Source organism: Phlebotomus papatasi, chromosome 2, assembly GCF_024763615.1.
Source record: "Phlebotomus papatasi isolate M1 chromosome 2, Ppap_2.1, whole genome shotgun sequence".
Classification (NCBI taxonomy): domain Eukaryota; kingdom Metazoa; phylum Arthropoda; class Insecta; order Diptera; family Psychodidae; genus Phlebotomus; species Phlebotomus papatasi.
Window position 1 is genome coordinate 68,346,739 of NC_077223.1, and position 21,336 is coordinate 68,368,074.

The following is a 21,336-nucleotide window of genomic DNA, read 5'->3' on the forward strand; positions in this document are numbered from 1 at the left end:
TTTTGGCACATTTCTTGTAAGGATAGAGAAAAATTATATTCGACAAAGTTGTAGAGGAATAAATTACCTATAAAAATATGTCTATTTGATATTTTTGACGTTTGCGAGAGTAAAACGTCACAAATTATTCGAAGACTGACAAAATTTGCCCCAGCAATTTTGAGAATCTCCACAAAATCGACTTTTAGTAAATGATTCGAAAATCACATTTCTTTCGATATAGAGGAAAATATTCTTCTGCAATGTTGTAGAGCAGTAAATTTCCAATAAGAATATGCTCATTATAAAACGTTTAAGTTTTCTTAGAGCTCGTGAAAGAATTAAATATGCGTTTTGACAAGTTTTGCCCCAGTATTCTGGTCAAAAAATATCCTAATTTTAAAGATAATCCGTAATAATCTTCAGATGAAAACGCGGATAAATTAGTTTTTTTTTTTTTTCAAAACGAAGCAATCTCCTGCTTACTTAAGAATGATCTCCTCCAAGAAATTGTCCCCTACATCAATTTCTTGTCGTCTTTGGCATATTTTGCCCTCAATAGAGAGTTAAATCATCCCAGGGAGGGCAAAGAAAAAAAGTCCTGACACAGATGTTCACACAGTGACACACGTTCCGACGTCAATGTCCCTTCATGTGGCAAAGAGATGCTGCAGACACCGTCAGATAAACTCCCTTTCCCTCACGGACAAACCAAACCAAGTCACAGAGATCACAGTGAATGACATCAGGGAAGTGTACCATATGAAAAGTGGGTGAGGAAAATATTTAATTCATATCCAATGAGACAAGAGAGAACTGAAGGAACAAGTATCTATGCCGGTGAGAAAAGGTATATATAAGTATCTTCATCTCTCATTTTAAAATTTAAATGATGAAAGTGGAAAACATAATCCTTAGAAGACATATAAAATAACAATAAATTCGTCATGTTGGGAGAAACTTGACAAAATTATTTTTGAATATGTCTCCTCATGTGCGAAGAGTCCTTCGAGACATCCCACCCACAAAATTCAAGATACTTTCGTCCCACGATCATCGGAAGAAATGACCATTGGATCTTAATTAGTGTGTCATATACACTCAAGAATTTTTCTGAAGAATCTTTATCCATTTCAAACCAATAAATTAGTTCGGTAATCAAAATATAGTGAGACACGCAAAAAAATCTGTTTACAAGACAATCAATCTGGTGTTTTGAGTGTAGATAAATATTTTTCGTCTTGTCTCATCCATTGGCACACTCCAGAGATTTTTTTCTCTGTTTTTGTGTGTGGGAGAAAATTCCTATAACCAAAGGAAAGTACCTCATAACCCCTTTGAAGAACTCCTTGACATTTTATCGCATCATCTGGCAGAATAGCAGAAGACAGGGTATGAAAATAATTTTACAAAATCACCCCCTTCTCTCTCAAAAGAAAAATATCCTTGCATCATTATTTTTCGTTGCCCTCTTCTCACAATCTTATTACCGTTTCCATGTAACATGATCCTAAGAGGTGAAGATTGACTTTCATTTTCACTCTGCCCATTTAATTTTTCTCTCTCTATACCTCTATTTATTAACGGATTTCCGGATAAACGCTTCTAAATCACATGCGTCTCTTTTCCAATGGAAAATTTTACGTAGCATTTACTTGACTTAATGGATAGAAAACACCTCAAATTCATGAAAATTTTCCGCAGCGTTTAACAAAACTTCTAGACAAGATGGAGGCGCCTGGTGAAGAAATTTATTGAGCTGAAACTCTCGTATTAATTTATAGAAATTGATTTTAGCTAGTCTCTGCATTAAAAAAAAAACACAAAGATTGTATGAATATTTCTATAGGGGATACTAGGGCAGTAGGAAACATCGAGTATTTGTAAATACTACGACTTTTTAAATTATAAATAAATTAGGTATCAGAGGATAAAACCTATATGAATTTTTAGTTAACTACACAGAAAAAATATTTTGTGAAATTGTTCGTAAGGGTTTGTAAATTTCTACTGGGAACTTGCGAAATGCTCGTAAATCGTATAACTCACAAAAAAGTTCGTCAGTTTGTAGTTTTTTCACAAAAATTGTTCGTAATATGACTATACTTGACGAGCATTTTTCGTTTTCTTTTTTTTTTGTTAGTACATTTTTGTTTACCTGCCAAAACTTTAGAAACAAATTACAAAATTTTACGAGCATTTTTTTCTGTCTGTTTACAAACATTTACTAAGAAATGTTTGCAAAAGAACAAAAAATGCCAGTTAAGTGATCAGGTTATGAACAATATTTGAGAAAAACTACAAACTTTTTAGTGGGTTATACGATTTACGGGCATTTCGTAAGTCCCCAATTAGAATTCACAAGCATTCACCATCAATTTTACAAAATATTTTTTTCTGTGTATCACTAAATCGTAATCAAATAAATTCGTCGCAAATTTTTATCTCATATTTAAATTTTTAATTTTAATGGAAAATTTAGGGGAACATAGGGAAAAATGTTACCGAAACTTTAAAATTCGATTATTTTTAAATAAAAAAGACTGAGGCTTCGTAGATGCTTCTATTGAATTTTAAAGTTTTAAGGAATTTAAGCAAATATTATGAAATATTATTGATATTTACAATCCTGTTTTACAACACTTTTTCAATCCTTTATAAACGATTAGGTCACCGGTGATCCCAAAAAAAATCCCTACGGACATCTGACATTATATTTTTCTCCGAAATCAGAAAAATATATATTTTTTGTGACCCCCTATTTTTAGACCCTCTTGTCCTTTAATCGGTTTTTAAGCATTGTGAGTAATTTTCCTTCAAATTTATCATCTTGAAGTAAATGTCCTTCAATTTGCCGGTGATTCGTCGACCATTTACAGCAAAATTTCTCACAATTTGAAAAGAAATTAATTTTATATAAATAAAAAACAGATGAAATGACAAAAAGCTGCACTTAAGTGACACTTAATCCATAGAGAAGAGCCGCTATGATTGAGACACTTTTTTTATGTTTTGACTTAAGGGCAATATTTCCAAAATTTAGAAAATTATCTTGAATTTTTTTATAGCCTTTAGTATACTCACTAGTATATACTTTATTATAATATAACTCGATTAGTGTATTTTCTCACATTTATTTACATATTCAAAGAATATTCCACCGCGTCTCAAACATGCAAGCTCTCCCCTATATCATCTGCAATTTACCTGTTCTGCCTTTTCTAAACCAGAAAATACGCTTTTATTACTAAACACAGTTTTTGGAAGATAAGTTTGATAAGATATTTCTCGTTAAATTATAAAAAAATGATCTTCAACAATTGTAGGGGATATCCTTTATTTACGAGAACCCATTATCAAAAGAATTCAAATTTCATGAGGTATTTTATGCCCGTTATTGGAGCCTGCTTAAAATTCCGAACGAAAAAATCTCGAATAGGTCAAAAACCCAGCATTTTCGTAAAGTTCTACAAAAAACGACTTTTACAAAATGACTCGAAATGTATATTTCCCTTGGTAACAGAGAAAAAATTATATGGGAAAGTTGTAGTGAACTAAAATTCTTTTGTAAAAATGTTTCGGAGAAATATCTCAGATTTTGAAGAAAAAATAAAATATCCGTTTTTATCACATTTTGCCCCACACTCCCCTACTCTACTAAATACAGGCACAAGTAAGGCTTTAGGGCCATCCTAAAAAATACTCAATAATGTAAATAGCTTTTAAAAGCAAATTCTATTATTATTTCTTAGTACAAATTCTTAACAAAAATATAACTCATTTTATTTTTATAAAGAATACCATCAAGAGCCTTACAAAAACTGTCACAAAATCTTATTTTTGGAGTGTACAATCTTTAAGAAACAACCCTTTGAATTAATTATTCAAGTACAAGAGCCATTCAACAAACTTTTAACTTCTGTAATATGCCACAAAATGATGAATAATAAATTCACAATTCTTCAATCGAAGAAACACACTTTAATTAACAACTAAAATAATTTTTGAATTTTTCAAAAGTGTGTTGAAATTACCATTCGGAAAATTTTGAAAACATACCTTTTCCGATTTTACTGTAAGACCTCAGCCAGGAAACTCTCTTTCATTTTACACAATTCTTTCAGCAACATTTCAGAGTCAATATTTTGTCATTGTTTTTTTTTTTTTTTTTCAAAAATGAAAATTTCACTTTTATCAAAAAATGTCACTCCATTGTCTAACCAGGTAAGTCACCAGGTATGTAAGTCTCCTGCACTATCTGCCAATCGTAAATAAATCTCAGTGGTAGTGTTTGAAAAAGCGTTGAAAAGAAGTTGGTTTAAAAAAAATCCACCACGTTTTTGTACCCAAAAATATAACCAAAACAATGTAAAAATACCCACGAGTACTCACAACGACTTTATAATTATCCCCCACACCGTTTTAAAAGCATTAGGACCAAAAATAATTTTCGATTTTATAAATACGTGATATATATACAATTTGTAAAATTTTCTTCGTTCCTTCCGCCTTTTTCGTCTTTTTTTTTTATAACATTCGGGAAAAAGAGAGAAGATGGATAGAATGCGCCACTACGGCCCAAAAGAATGGATATACAACAAACTGCAAAGCTCACGATATACTGTTTAAAATTCGAAAAAGAAGGGAGAACTCACTCTCCTTTCCTCATTTTTCCACCATCATCACAACCACATATACATTTGCAACTTAAGATATTTTTCACTTTTCAAATACAAAAAAAAAATAATAAGAAAACACATACAGTCATATACTACGAAGAGCGACTTTGGAGAAAATTTTCTTGTCTCAAGGAGTCAAGCGAAAAAATACATAAGAGAGCAATGTGATGTTCACGATGAGATCTCCTATACCCATAGATCGTAGGCACTTCCCTCCTTCATTTGCAACTGCCAGGAAATAGAGTATTATTGTATCTTTTGCAGTTTTAAAGTGCACACCCCCTCAGCCTTTCAGTCCGCGTAAGAACAGTGAAGCAAAAAAAAAAGACTTAGATATTTATTATTATATCCCCACAACTCTCAAAAGTGAAAAGACGCAAGAACTTGGAATTGAGACCTATACGTTTGCTCTGTTTCTACACCACGTAGAGGACACAGTTAGACTGACTTCTCCTTACCAAGTTGTGCTAAATTAAGAACAGGGCACTACCGTCTCTCACAACTCTATATAACATTTATTATATACCATTCCCCAACATATACAGTTGCGCTTACATTATTTACATCACTCATCCCCAAAGTAAATAAAGATTCTTGCTTGCGTATTAGAACATGTATTGGTCTCTTTGCTCTCCTTTCTCCCAATGATTTCCACCTCAAAGGCGCTCCTTTCCCTCTTTCTCTCTTTCTCCATCTCCTCATACTTTTCAAAAACACCTTTTGCCTCATCATTGGAAAATTTCAACCTCCGCAGGATGAAAGAGCCATCTTCCATTCACAGATATTCTTTCCCTTCATTTCGCGCCAAAAAAAAAAGATACGTCCTTCTTTACATTCAGATCCCCCTCCTTAACACAAAGTCCATAGAAAAGAAAATGATCAAGATGGAATTCACCACCTCCGTAACAAAATCCTAATCAGCCTAACCTTGATTCTTTTCGCCCAAAACAACAAACCCATAGAGACAAAAAAAATAAAAACCACGAAAAACCATCTAAGACCATCTCATTCTTCATCACGATCGCTACCACTTTCCGCCATTTTGATTTTCCCTCACCACCAACAGCTTTTCAGCACTTTTCCTGGCATCTGGCCAGTAAAACCTCCGCCATTTTCACGCAAACATCACGTACAGAGCATCATCCCAAGCCTAATACTAAACTTTTTTTTTCTATATAGCAATCTCCTACAATACATTTGCATTTTAAAACACTCACCAGACTCTAACGCAATATTTTAGTTTAAAAAAAATCATCCCAAAACACCAAATAAAAGAACCACAATCCCATTTTTTCGTCTTTTCATCAGTTACATATAGGAAAAATTGAGCAAGAGGGAGAAAGAAGAAAACATATAGAATTTTCCACTCACCAGAGAAAAAACACCGATGGTTTGGGACTTGTTGGCGATCACATCATTAGCACGCTTCATTTTCTTCCACATGGAAAGACATATTTGATGGTAAAAGATGATGGATAGAGAAAATTCAAACGACGTTACCGATCTCCATCGTTTTTACACGTAGTTACTTAGAGAACATAGAAAAAAAGCACAACACCCTCTCAGGTGAGTGATTTTCCAAACCCATGTTAGGAAGAGCCAAGATTATATGTGGAGAGTTTTCCCAAAAACAAAAAAAAAACGCAGACTGATGATGAGAATTCTTAAACAACTCCATTTTCCCATATGAAATGTTCCATTCACGGAAATATATTGGAAAATTCCCAGAGTTTTCTCATAAACCGTATGTCACAAGCAATAAAAGAACAATTGAATTGAAGAAAATTTAATTTGTAGTGATTTCTTCGCAATAACCGTATCAAATTCTAAATTCGATTATCTGACAATAGAGGATATTAGCTAAAAGGAACGTTATTGTTTAATTCGTAAAAGTAATACAAGTTTTAAAGCTCAAGTCTTCTCAGGTTCTGTAAATTTGAATTAATGCCTCAAAAAGTTCAAATTTAAATAGGGGAGACTGGGGAGATTTGGGACAGGGGTAGTGTGGGACAGGACGAATTTTTCATTAATTTTTGAAATAAATGGGATTTAACCATTATTCAATCGTAAACAATATTAAGATGTATCTTGACTAAAAGAATGGATATCCTCAGTTTTATTGTTTTAATTCTAAGAACACTTTCTTAAAAATTGATAAAAATTGTATTTTTTGATTTCTCAGTTTTGCTCTTCGTATTTTATATCAGCGATATATAATCAAAACTTTTTTATCTCATTAGCTAGCAGTAGAATCTGGAAACATATTTTTATAAAAGTTTCAGAGATTATACGCTCTTGTTTTTTACTTAAAGGTTTTAAATACCAAAACTACCCGCGGAGATGTTTGGGACACCTGAAAGGGGATGAATGGGACGTTGATTTTCGACAAGATTGTAGGTGGCGTGTAATATTTTATTGTCAAAATGGAGAGTAATGCCCAGTTTCTACTGGAAATCTACCTCTTGTACAAACTCTACCAGTTGAGCAGTTGTTTACAGGGACAATTAAACCATGAATGTCTTAGGAATCAATAATTTTTTTCCAGAGGATATTGGACCTTTGCTCAATCCCGTTACAAACTATTTTCTCGAAAATTTCTCGAGCAATATTCTCACAAATTCTCCAGAAAGGGCAGGACGAGAGCTTTTTCAGAGAAATAAGGAAAAAACAGGTAACATGCAGTTGTCATAAAATCAAACAGGAATCCGTCAAAAAACTAAAAGTTCAAAACTAAAAGTTGCAAGAAAATCTACTCGCGTGAGGAATTTGATGATCATGATTGCAATACTTAGAATTAAAAAAGCAACGAAAGGTATATGGAAAATAAGAAGAAAATACTTTAAATAATTGATTGACAATAAATGACTCTACTGTACAAATTAAATTGATATTAATTTCTAAGTATAAAAAAAAAGATTAAACATTTCTAATAGAAATATTTTTTATCTAGTACTTAAAATTAATTAACGTGTTCCAGTAATACAAATTATGCGAGAAAAAACGCGTCCCAAACATCCCCTTTAGCGTCCCATACTGCCCCACATCGGGGAGGTTTGGGACAAAGCGTCAAGTAAAATGTTTCATCTTATCCAAGAAAACTCAGTTATTTTCCAAGTTCTATCGAGTACTTTTTATAAAGTCAATACCCATAAGTATCCTATAGACCGTATAAAATTGTAATACACTATCGTGTTTTTTTGTAATACTGTTTCAAAGTCAGAAAATGAAAAAGTGTCCCAAACCTTCCCGGTCTCCCCTACTTAGGTTCATCAAGAGATTTCTAAGGTTCTATCTCTTTTTTTTGTAATTAGAGACACCTTAAAAAGTTTAATATTTTCTATTTAGCATATTAGTTAGTGATATACTAAAAAAAATTGTATGTAAACCAAAATATACCTTTATTACGCATAATGATATAACAACCCTTAAAAATTTTGTATTTTTAACGCTATTAAAGCTTCAAAAAATTTAACTACAAACTCAGAATGAAAAGTAAACTATTTTTTAGAATCATATTCATTTTACGCCTTTATCACGATTAATATGATTAAGCATTGAAAAATTCAGTAACTCATCATAGCTTTCAGAATCAGATGCATCTGATAGGGTCAAATAGGTGCCATTCTTAATTATTTATATTAAAAATAGGGGAATGTACTCTCCCTTCGAACGTTCATGCCTTCATTTTTAAATCAAATTGAATTGCAATGGCCTAGATTAGCCAAGGTAAAGTCTTATTTAGATACGCATATTTCGACGAAACCATTTCATACTGTTCTAAGTCGACTCAAACCTATATTACTCCGAGAAATATGTTGTTCCCAAGACCAAGATATGCAACTGGTGAAAATTTGATAGCCATCCGATATCCGGGTAACGAGATATTCAATTTTTTCGAAAAAAATCACACAGGCAACTCCAAATGACTCTCCTGAGAAGTTTGTCATTTATTGAGAAAATAATGCTTTATATTGTTTATATTAATAAAATTTCACCAAATCTGCCAATTTGTAGGTTGAACGGAAATAAGATTAACCATTCTGATCCGGCAATTCTTTGTTATGGTAGAAGCTAACTGAATTATCAAGTGAATTTCGTTCAAGGACTAGTTTAACCAGTTTAACCGATCAGTTAACAGAAAATATCTGGTTTTTGGATTTCAGAAAATATAGTTTAAATGTTGTACTTTTATATACCTAAAAGCTTGAATTTATTTTTTTGCTATCCTGAAAAAAATTTAGAGAAATTGTTGTTTTTTTTTTTTTTAAATCTTTTTGACCCACGTAACCCCTTAACTCTTTAAGGACGATTGGGTGACCGGTGACCCAAAAATGAAATTTTTCCCACGGCCATATGAAGCTGCATTTTGTTCTAAAAAATTTTGACCCTCTCCTCCTCAAAGCGTTAAGTAATCTCTTAAAAATTGCAAGACAATGGAAGTTCACACCAAGATAGTAAATACTGCTGAGATCTTCATCTTCAAAATCCATGCCTCAATTTAAAGATATTTTTTACTGCTTGAACTCAAAGAGAGGCCAACTTGTTATCGCTCTGGAGCTTAAACAGTAAAAGATATCAAGTTCCGGTCCTCGACGACCCCCCCATAAATGGACATCGATATTATGATTTTTTTTAGTTTTCTATAGTAACTCCGACACAAATTAATATAAAATGACTAGGGTAAAGTGATATAATTTGGAATTAGTGTTACAAGTTGGACAATTCGCCGGTACAAGTTGGACATGGTTTTTTTTCTTGATAAATACAGTACAAAATTAGTTTTTATGCGCAAGGAACCAAATTATAAAACTAAAGCATTAAAAATATACAAATAAAAATGAAATACTAAATTTATCAAGACAAAAAGCCCTGTCCAAATTGTACCATTGTCCAACTTGGACCACTTTACCCTATTTAAAGAAAAATTAAAAAACAATCTTAAGCACTATTCAAATAAGATAAAATAATTCATTTTTTAATCCCAAAAAATGTTAGGAAGATATTTTATTACCACATTCTATTTTTTTTATATTGGAAAAAGCTCTCAATGCTCATTCTATAAAAAAATCCTAAAGGTTTCCAGAGTTTTGCATCTATTTTTCACAGGTTTTATCTTGTTATTTATCTATTTCTTAATTCAATAAACCGTAATGAACAATCCACAAAAATACATACTTTTTTGGGTTTTAAATCTCCTCTATAATTTATTATTTATTAATTATTTCGAATAATTTTGAGTTATTCTGTTTTTTTTTTTGATTTTGATAAGAAAAATTTCTTTCAATTTTTTTATATCAGTTTGATGAAATGTAGTGGACCAAAGCTTTTACGCTTCGCACACACTCTACCTTCGAACATTTAATTTTTCCCATATTACTTTAATGAATTCAACCTGTTTTTTCAGGACATATATGACCTAAGACTAGCTATTAAAATATACTGCCATAGGTCAGAGTCATTAAAGGAATATGGGAAAAATATGAGATGTTCGAAGCCAGAGTGTGTGAAAAGAATGAGAGCCATCCCCATTTGCACAAAGGGTAACAGCTAATCCAAGCTTTCGTCTTGAACAAATTGTCTTTAAATTTAAGATTTTGAGTACTGAAATTAACTGTAATCATCATCAAACAAGCATTAAATTAGCCAAATTATGTTAAATTGAAAGTTTTTGTGACTTTAATAAAGATTTGCATTCTTTTTGTTCACTTTTGTATTTTAATTAAAGAATAATAAATTTGAAAAGTAATAAACATGTTTGGCATAGTTTTGTTATAACTTTATTAGTTATAGTTATAACTTTTGCATCAGATTTTCATCTTCACTTCAATTCAAAATACCTTTGAATCATTTGCTTACGAATCATTTGTGGTTCAATGTTAGGATAAACGGCAAATTCTCTAAAAGCACGTTGAAAACTCACTTGAATTGATTATAACTATTTGTTCTGCAGATAAATTGAATATGAGAGAAAATAAACATAATCTCCATTTCCTTCTCAAAGCCATCCATACAAAGATAGATGAAAATGTAACACAATAAATTTACAATCTATACCTTCAATCATCTCCCATTCTCCCACGTCTTTTCATTGATTGTAAATATGTATTGAAGATCTTTTTTTTTTCTACAAAAGCTCCAGCGTTGAAAGAGGATGCCGAAAACACCTCTCAAAACGAGGGGATTTTCCATATATTTAGTAGAATATCAAAGAAAAGGGGCTATATGTGTAAAGTTTTCCACAAGAAAAGCATAGGAGGATTAGTCAATTTTCTCCATGTAGTAAGATAGATATGGAGGGATCTCTCTTTTGGTAAGAAAACGCAGTTGTTTAATTTCACGCAGTCTCTCCAGAATCATATTCAATCTCTAACCAAGAGAGAGAGACTTTTGTATGCGCGACATGAAGATATAGGGATCGACTGAATCGGCTGAATAGTGCGCGCCTTGTGTGAGAGGAAAATATTCTAAGAATAGACAGAACACGTGCTGTTCGCCTTCCCCAAGATGCTAAGAAGACACACACTCACCCAGGATGATGAAGCCAGGAGGCATTTTAGGGTGATGAACATTTTCCATATTATTCAAAATGCATTAATCACCAATGGTGAGAGAAGTCACGACAAAATCACATTTTTTTTATACTTCGAAGAATCGTCTCCAAAAATGAATCACATGGTGTGAAAAGAAGGAAAAGCAGATTCTTTTCGGAACCAATTTGACTTTGCCATTTTCTTCGACACCCCTTACACACTTTCAATAGAACAAATGCCGTCTGCCAGACAAGAAAGAAAATTGCCTCTAAATATGGCAAAAAATATATAACTTTTAACAAGGCACGTGCCGAACCATAGGTTCTCAAATTGTATGCAAGTTGCACATGGTGCTGTACTTGAAAAATCATCACCAGAAAATCAATTCGCATTGAGCACGTGATGGTAAAATCTTAAACAGTCACCCTTAAACTCAAGCGAGATGTTTGTTTTTAAGCCTACGGAGTACACCACCTTTAACTAAAAGTCTACAGTTTCTCAATTATACTCAATGAGATGGACAGATGTAGCGCGTTTTTAGCTCCAATTTTACAACCCATAGGATGTGCAAATTAACAATAAAGTGGCAGTCCAAAAGAAGATACTCAAAATGACTCTTCTAAAAGGGAATTTTCTGGTGCTCTCTGAGGAAAAATTGAATGACATATTTGTGTCAGGTGCGTTTCTAATGACAAATTTTCTCTTCACTCTGCTGCCTCCTCAAAAACTTTTAGGTCGCTCATTTTACTATACTCTATAGCCAAGAGGAAAGATGCTAAGAAGCAGCGTGCACTCTGTGACAAACATTCGTATCTAATTTAATGTAGAAATACATATTGTGGACTTTAATATTTAATAATAATAATAATATAATTCAATTTCGCATCTATTCTACGGTTATTTCAACAACATTTCTCAAAGAGTGTCAGCGAAGAAATATTCTTTTTTTTTCATACTAGCTACCTTAAGAAACCAACTCACGTTTTACAAGTTATAAAACAAATTTTACTACAAGTTTTCTATTGTAAATTTATGGATAATACCTGTAAAATTCTGCATCATTAACACAAGAAACATTTTCCTGTTCAAACTCAAAGAGAGCAGTAGGGTGGAATCACCAGTTCTCGCCAGTGCCCCACTTCTCGCCACTTACATTGAAATCGCTATTTTTCGCAATTTATGAAATAAATGAGTCGTATTTTTTTTTGTATTGTTTCTGCTTCTACGCATAGAATCGAAAAATAATAATTATTCGTTTTGGATTCACGATTTTGATCACTTTTTAGAGCAATATTTTAAGCAAGTGCATCGAATCCAACATCTCTTACCAAATGCACTTAAGTGTCGTCAAATTTTCATCAGGCCAAAAATACCTATTTGGGTAAATAATTTGTCTATTGAATATTTAATTGCACTTGTGGAATACATAAAATTTGTATTTAGTCAATTAATATTTCATTTTATATTATTTTTGTATAAAAATGAGGCATGGCGAGAAGTGGTAATATTCTGGAATTGATTTTACCACCTGTCGCCATATCTTTTCAATAGGCGACGCTAACTTCACTTCGTACATTCTCAGTTGTCAAATCTGCATTGTTTACTTTCTGCAAAAGCCCCATAATTTGATTTCTCAAATAAAAGTGAAGAAAAATCATTTAAAGAGAGTAATAATAAAGTGATCACAAGGAAAGAGAAATGGTGAATGTATTCTTTTCATAACATTGCCTAAAATAACCGAGTGTGGTTCTTTTCAAGTGTGTGGCGAGAAGTGGTTACAAATTTTACAAAACTGGCGAAAAGTGGTAAAAAGTGGCGACGAAATGGTTATTTTTGCATTATTAATAAAAATCAGTTTTTTAAGTAGTCCAGCGTTATGTTCTAGGATTATTGTTTTCACGTATTTAGAGCCAATATATCTAAGTAACTTTTTGTCAAATTTGACTTAACTTTTAACAAGGATTCAAAAATTATGATTAAATGAATTTAATTTTTTCCTAAACATGGCGATAGCCGGTTATTCCACCCTACCTATAATCCACTTGTCTTCCAACTTGTCACCGTCCTGAACTGCAAACGGCAAGAGCTATCTAATTCCGGTCTTCAGTAACATATACAAAAACGTGTTTTTTTACTTATCTCAAAATTGGCGTAGATTTCGTCCATTTTTGGATATGTTTTGGAGGTAGTTCAGCTAAAAATTTCATCCTTCGACACATCACTGAAAAATCGCTATCCTGAATTACTTAAGGTCACAGGTCAATGACTTTGGAGAGCCTATTTTTTAACCGATTTGGTCAAACTTAGATTTATTTAAAAGATCTTGTAATTTAAAATCCGACTGCATGGGACACAATCGATATTGAATTAGTAAAGTATCTAATAATACAGTTATTTTGAAAATACTGTTTTTTGTGGTTTCTTGATCTTCTGACCCATCTCAAAGCCAAACGGTAAGAAATATCGATTTCTTCGAAACTAATCTCTTTGTTTTCTCTCCCTCCCCCTTATTTCCCCCTATTCTTCTCAAATACTTCAAAAATTGAGATTTTTCGAAGTCGTATCAAAATCGGGTTAGAGGATTTTGTTAATTTTCGAAAAGGCTTTGGAGATAGTGCAGCTGTACATTTCGTTCTTTGACACCTTTCACCAGAAAAATCGCCATCTTCTTGAATTATTCAAAGTCAAAGGCCAAAAATATTAATATTATTCTCTTCTTCGTCAATTGCAAGATTCAAGATACTTTTCTGATGATTTATGGACTAATTTAAATCGATGTTGAACTTATATGTACCTAAAAATTCTAGGTAGACCAAAGTTTACTCAAGAGCTCATTCTCGTGCGCTCGAGCGCATTTTGCACTGCTTCGAACGCTTTGCCACCTTTTCTTCGACATAAAACAAACAAGTAGCAAAACTTATAAATGTATTTTAAAAGATGATAAAAAGTTCCAGTTTTACGATATATGCGCTCAATCTCACGAAATAGTGATCTATGTGAATGGTCGCTTTAAGTATGTTTTAGGTATAGGGGGAACTGGGGCAGTAGTAAACTGGGGTAGTTGTAAACACTGTGATTTTTTTCATTAATTTTAAGACTCCAGAGGATAAAACCAATAAGCATTCATAGATACCATCGGGATGTATGTCCACAGATGAATTGGTCAATAAAATCCTAATACTTTAAAAATAAAAATTTTTTTGTCTGAAAATGTTGATATTTCGATTATTTTGGTAATTTGGATTTCCACCTGGAAATTAAAAACTGTGTAAAATAATCGAAATGTAGCAATACCAGTTCTTTCCTACATCTTTTAGGATTATATTTATGGATTTACTAGACAAATTGAGATTCTAATTATTTCAAAAGAATTAATAATTGGTCAGAAAACAGCATTTGGGGTAGATGTAAACAGGCAATTTCAATTTCACAAAATGAGTAGGTAAAAGAGCGGGAAATTGACCTTCATGCGAAATATCTAACATAGATTAACAACATAGATTCAGATAGATTAATCAACATAGATTACGAAAAAAATTGGTGGCGCTGTGTTCAATAAAAAGTCACATGATGTCAAAATATGGGGAAAATCCATTGAAAAATGTCTTTTATATACATGCTTTTAGTTTTTTTTGCTATTTTAATTATTCTTTGTAAAAAGTGTCGTGATTTTTTGAAAAATATACAGTCTTTATATATCTCTTAAGTAATTAAAATAATCGAGAGTGGTGCAAAGTTAATTTCAAGGGTGGGAAAAAAGGTGTTTACATCCTCCCCAGAAAGTGGTTACTTTTACCCCAGGTATTTTGTGAAAAGAGAAAAATGCACAGGGACACAAATTTTATTTTTATGGAAAACTCAATTGTTTTCCAGCATCCGCATTACCCTCGACGAATTGCCTATACCCAAGGGTAAAACATGAGCTAAGAAATATTTTCCAAAAAATCACGGTGTCCTTGGAAAATCACCTCAAATTCGCATCTATCGAAAATGGTTACATGTGCCCCAGTCTCCCCTATACCAGTAGACCGATTTAAAAACTGGATCGTATATCATTAGAAAAACATTTCCAGAAAAGAAAAATTGTTTACGAAATTCGTGCTTGTGAATTGTGTGAATTTTTGGAGAGGAGGAGGATCAAATGTCACCAAAGGCCGGCAGACGATATATCTTACTGTTTCGTTTAGTCTGACAAGTGACAACAAATTTTTGAACAACGAAAAAGCAATTTTCGGGAAAGAAATATCAGTTGTGGATATTTTCTCAATTCATTACTGATTCAAATTTCAAACAGATATAGCTGAGTTGAAAATTTCAAAACTTCAAAAACTTCAAAATTTCAAATTTTCTGGTCATAGGTATGTGTACGGTCATAGGTACATAATAATAATAATAATGATGGCACAACGTTCCATAGAGGAACTTAGGCTTTCCCGCAAGGGGAGTTCGGAACATCCATTATTATTTTTTCTTATACGGGATGAGATTGTCAGTCCCATGCCACGTGAAATCAAGTGCAGTGAAGCTCACTGGATACAATTCGAACACCTTTAACGCCAGAAAAATTTCTGGTGACCTAAAGGGGATTCGTATCCGGGACACTTGCATCATAGAGCGAGTGCTCTGAAATGAAAATTATGTTGATGGTCCCCCGATAGATTTAAGAAATCTTTAGGAAATTTGCTCTAAAATAGGTACTTCATATTTTTGGAAAATGACAAAAAAACAACAAATTAGGCATTTAGAGCGATTGGAGCGCGATGTCTCAGATGAACAAAATTGTAGTCCTCAGTGTTGCCTATCGCCTGGTGACAATGAATTTTTAATATTTTGTTTAGTTTATTTTATACAATTTTTTAAAATCTGACTCTAAGAGCATTTTTTGGCAATTTTTAGAGAAACTTCAATTTTACACCCTGAAAGGAGTGGTTTTACAAAGTTTTCTTGTAATTATGAAATTTGAAGCACAGCTAATGAACTTTCCAATGGACCCACATTTTTTAACTTCTATTCACTAGAACCTGAGATATAACGGATAATGTAAGGCAAAACAGAAAAAATATAAAAGTATTAATAAAAAATTGTGACGTGATGGAGCAAAACCAAGACCAGGGGTGACATGATAACTTATTTTCGATAGTATGGACTGTCGATTTTGAAAAATTTGAACCGCATGACTATACTTTTTGTAGCTAATTTAGATATTTATCAACAGTCACAATCTTCTAAGAATGTCGCAATAAACGGTCCAACAATGCGTAAAAGTTGACATTCGCTTAATCTAACAGATATAGTTTTATCGATACTATCGATTCGATAGTATCGAAAAGTTATCATGTCACCCCAGATTCTTAATCAGGAGACTTGACTCTATCAAACGTACCATGTGAGATCTCCGTTAGCAAAACCGTGTTGCATATTGTTATTGTTTGAATATGACGTAAGTTTTGCCCCTCTGTTTAGACCAGGAAAAAGTGTCTCGGATGAAAAGAAAATGGTGTATTGTGCGTGATAATTAATATAGTGAATTTGTGGAAATAACCATGCAGTCACCGAATTTGTTTGTAAAAAATATATAATATGATTAAATTTCAAATAAATACCATATATTAAATTTTGATAAATCAAATTGCATACATTGTGAATCAAATAAGTTCAAAGGAGATGATATCTTTTTCGAGACTTTTATGGCCCAAACGAAGACACTGCAATAAAATACAATGTGTGAAAAATTCGGGTCATTAAGAACAAATAAACCTCGTAGTACGCGGGTTTAACACGGTGTGAGCGACATAAAGAGCGATAAAAGATGTTTTCTTAAAATCCTCTCGTGGGCATGTCATGGCTCTATGGGGGCATTTTTTTCCGTTGAAATAATCATTGAATGAGCAAGAGCCTGAGCAAAGTATAAAAGTAAAAAAAAAGTCATCTCAAACTTACAGTCTCCAACGATAGCTTGGCTCCTAGCCAGAAACCTGTAAGAAACAAATGTAAAAGATTGATTAATTATTTACCAACACACACGAACAATATCTTATGTGCAATGGAGTTGAAGAAGAAAACATTGGAGGCAAAATTTTTATTAACCCAACTATATGGGTGGAAAACACAATATTGTGAATTGGGGGAGAAAATTGATTTTAACACACCAGAGATTTGTGTTGATGGGATAGAGCAGTAGCAGTAAAAAAAAAATTGTGAGGCAAAATGCATGAGTGAATTTTCCTCTTGCCAACTTTGAAGGAAAATTTCAGCCTTTTGCGCGTAAACATATCAATTTTGAGGGCACATAAAGCACACACACAACATAATACATACACCCGAAAGAGTCGGAAATGCCAGTATAGTGCTATCAAGAAAAATCGTTTTCTCCACCATTTCTCTTGCACAATATAAATGAAAATTCTGACCAGCAACTCGGATGGATTTTGTGGTTAAATGGAAACATAGAATTTTCCCCGAAGTTAATCTCTTTTGCGCTCTCCTTTTATGGTCTCAAACAGCTGGAAACACTATAGTCATTTGAGCCTTTCACTCTCTTCTTTCATTTTCTTTTATTTTTTCGTGGAATTCCGGTTGAAAACTATCACCTACCTATACAGCAAAGGACAAAGACAATATGAGAAAGTCATCAGCATTTTCTCACATTTTTTTCCCGATCATTTTTCACTCAAGTGAGATAGAGTGCTGTATCTTGTAAAAATCCCACCTCTTCCACCATCCCCCCAACCCAACCCGCAGTCTCTCCTTTGCAATTGAAACAAGGAGAAAATGCCTATGGGGAAAATAAAAGAAACACACCAAAGACATGAGTCCCATCGTCATTTGGCAGACAGCCAAAGTGAGCCACCATATCTTCAGTCCAAAGAAACATTTTCGAGTCAAAGTACTAAATTTTCACTTATACAGTTGCACAGGAATAAGAAAAATAAATTTTGCGAATTGGACCTCATTTCCATCCAATCGATTAGAGTGTGGGTAGAATATTTGAAAAGATTTTGAAAATCCAATTGAGATCACACAAATCCCCAGAATTTTAATACAATTTTCCGAACCATATCACCTTCATGCAATTTATAACGTTAAACATTTTTCCTGCATACGCTTCATTCTCCTTTTTTGGGTTCAAGAAACTCTGTCTCACTTACTCGTTCCAGAAGATGATCTATATGCCTTGATGACACACAGGAAAGTCGAGGAAAAAAAAACAAAGATCACTACAAGAAACGTTAACTGAAGAACCCCGAAAAAATCAAAGTAAAATTGTTAAGGGGTTTTTAATTATATTAAGTGCAATACACAATCGTCTTAATAACAAATATTCTTGATATCAGAAAAAATATTTCGTTAAATCCTTCGTAAATATTTGTAAAGTCCTACTGGGGACTTACGAAATGCCTGTAAATCGCATAACTCACTAAAAAGTTCGTAAAAGTTTGTACTTTTATTCACAAACATTGTTCGTAACATGAGTACTTGACGACCATTTATTCTTTAACAAAAATTTGTTCGTAAAGTTTTGCCAGGTAAACAAAAACGTACAAATAAATTTTCGTAAAGGCACAAAAATGTTCGCCAAGTACTCAAGTTATGAACAATGGCCTCAATTTTGAGACCAAAATCAAGATCAAAATTTCAAGCTGTCAAATATTTCCAAAATCAAGATTTCATATTTCGACGTGAAGTAATTATGGAACTTAAAATGTCTTAGATAAGAACCAAGTTTTCTAGATTTTCCACACTTAACGAAACGTCACTTCTGACAAATATCTTCATTTCTCTGTTCAATTTGTTGAAATTTCGTAATATAAATTAGCGAAATTAATTGTAGGACGTATTAAAGAATAAATGAGAGTCCATAAACGGAAGTACAGGAAGTGTAAACCAAACTTTTGACCTGTGATAAGCCAAGAAATGCTTATGCAAGATTTGATTATTTTGCAGATATCCTCAGGGCAGTGTACTTCGATATGTACACATCCAGGAATATGTACCATTTCGATTAAATTACAAGAACAAGTACAGTACTTTTCAAAGTAATTCTCTTTCTGTACCATCTCTTATAGAAATATTCCCCATCAATAGTCATTTCCGTATGAAACTCTTCAAATTGTTACTATCTTGAAAATTCCAAGCACCTCCGAGAGGTTCTTGGAATTATTTCAAGAAAACAAGAAATTTGGCGTCTTGAAATCTTGAAATATTGGTTCTAGAATTGCAAATCTTGATATCCACACGGTTTGTGTCTTGGATTTCAAGATTCCAAGACATTTGACAGATTTGACAAAATCTTGATTTTTTGATTTCAGAATTCCAAAATCTTGAAATTTTCTTGATCTTGGTCTCAGAAATGAGGCCAATGTTTGTGAAAAAGCACAAACTTTTACGAACATTTTAGTGTGTTACACGATTTACGAGCATTTTTTATATACCCAAGAATTCACAAAATTTTAGGAACAATTTTACAAAATATTTTTTTCTGTGTAGGGTACAGTATTAAATAGTGCTGTCTTATAGTTTGCCTGCGAAGGAATATTGAGGAAACCACTCTTTATTCTAAATATATACATCCCTTACTATTCATTGAAATATTTATCTGCTACATACAAACATTTTTTGTATAAATTATACGCAATAAAAAATTTCATTTGGTGGCTAATTCTACCCCGGTATCCTCTACATCAGGCGTTCGTGATTTTGAGCGAGACACATTAATAGCTACTAGTCATATATTTCCTGAAAACCTTAGATCGAATTCATTAGAGGCATATGAGAAAAAATAAAAAGTATTCGAAGACAGAGTATGTGTGATGCCTGAAAGCCTTCCCCTATTCTAAATTATTTGGGAATTTAAGTGTGCAGTGAAAATGGAAGGAAAAATCCATCATCCAAAGGAGAGAAGTGATTTAATTTCGTGTTTCATTCAAATGTACTTTTTTAGAATTTCACACAAATTGTTTCAGTAAATAAATTTGATTCTTTTGTCTAATAAAATCATATCAATGAGGAAAAAATAAATCACTTAATTATCCGGAGGAACCTTTGCAACAGCAGTAGTAGCTTTTAAGGAAAGGATACAATTGAGAAAATATTCCAAAACCTTGGAGATTCCGAAGACCACTTTGTCTAACATTGTGATTGGTAAAAACATCTTGAAACAAAAAGAAAGTTGCACCTGATACTCCTCAAAACCGCTGGGAAAAGATCTCGCGGATTGATTCCTTAAAAGTTGTATGCTCCTAAAAAGGTATAGTTGCTGGACAGAACGGAGTTTCTGTGTGAAAATGCAAGAACTTTGTGGTATATCCAGGAAGTTCTAAACAAGTTAGAATTCCTCAAGCACTATTTAGGGATAAGGGACAGAACAGCATAACCATCCAACGTACACGTATTACGCAGTATATTATCAACAATTGGTTTTCAAAATGTTTTATGGGTCCCTGTCAAAATCCCGAAATCTGTTTTAAACGCAGTAGAACTACTAAAATAGAATTCCGAATAAAAATTAATTATCGATAAATTAGCTGTATAACAGGTTTAAATCAATTTATCCTTGTCCTAGGTTCTAGCACCTCAATTGATTCATATAATAAGTTCTCTAGAACTGTTTAACCGTAGCACAGTTTTCGAAGAACGTCAAAAGTACGATTTTCGATTTTTAGACCAAATTTCCAACTATTAAATTTCGAATTTTAAAATTCGAATTTTTATCTAAAAACAAATCTTAAAGTTCCTAATTATTTAACTTCTTTTGGAAGCTTTAATTAGAACTAAACCAAACAAAATCAAACATATTTAGTAATAACACTTAAGTTTCGTATCCAAAAGCAAGTCATAGATTCCAGTACTGTAGTAATTTATAACTACATTGAAAACCTAAAGTGAACAAAACCAGTTTATTTTACATATTCTTTGCAAAATATTCGAGAAATTTATACAATCAACTTTTGTTGACGTGTGAAGTTGAAACATGTATAACAGTTCCTAAACTTTGCACTAAACCCATAGTTATCTTCAGAATTTTATTTTACCAGTTTTTTGTATGTCCACAGCCCTTCGCATTGAATACCCTTCGAAATATGAGAGCATGATGAAAACATATGGGACATAAAATTATGTTCCAGTAGATGCTGAATCCCAATTAGCCA

At 32.7% G+C, this 21,336-nt stretch overlaps 1 protein-coding gene across 37 annotated transcripts in view; it reads right to left on the reverse strand.

Moving 5' to 3' along the window:
- LOC129803988 (myocyte-specific enhancer factor 2) overlaps positions 1-21,336 on the reverse strand; it is a 105,396-nt gene that overhangs the window by 50,910 nt on the left and 33,150 nt on the right. For all 37 annotated transcript variants that reach the window (XR_008751917.1, XR_008751925.1, XR_008751918.1 and 34 more), the window contains exon 2: positions 17,129-17,163. The gene's annotated coding sequence lies outside the window, so the exon portion shown is untranslated. The remainder of the gene's footprint in view (positions 1-17,128; positions 17,164-21,336) is intronic.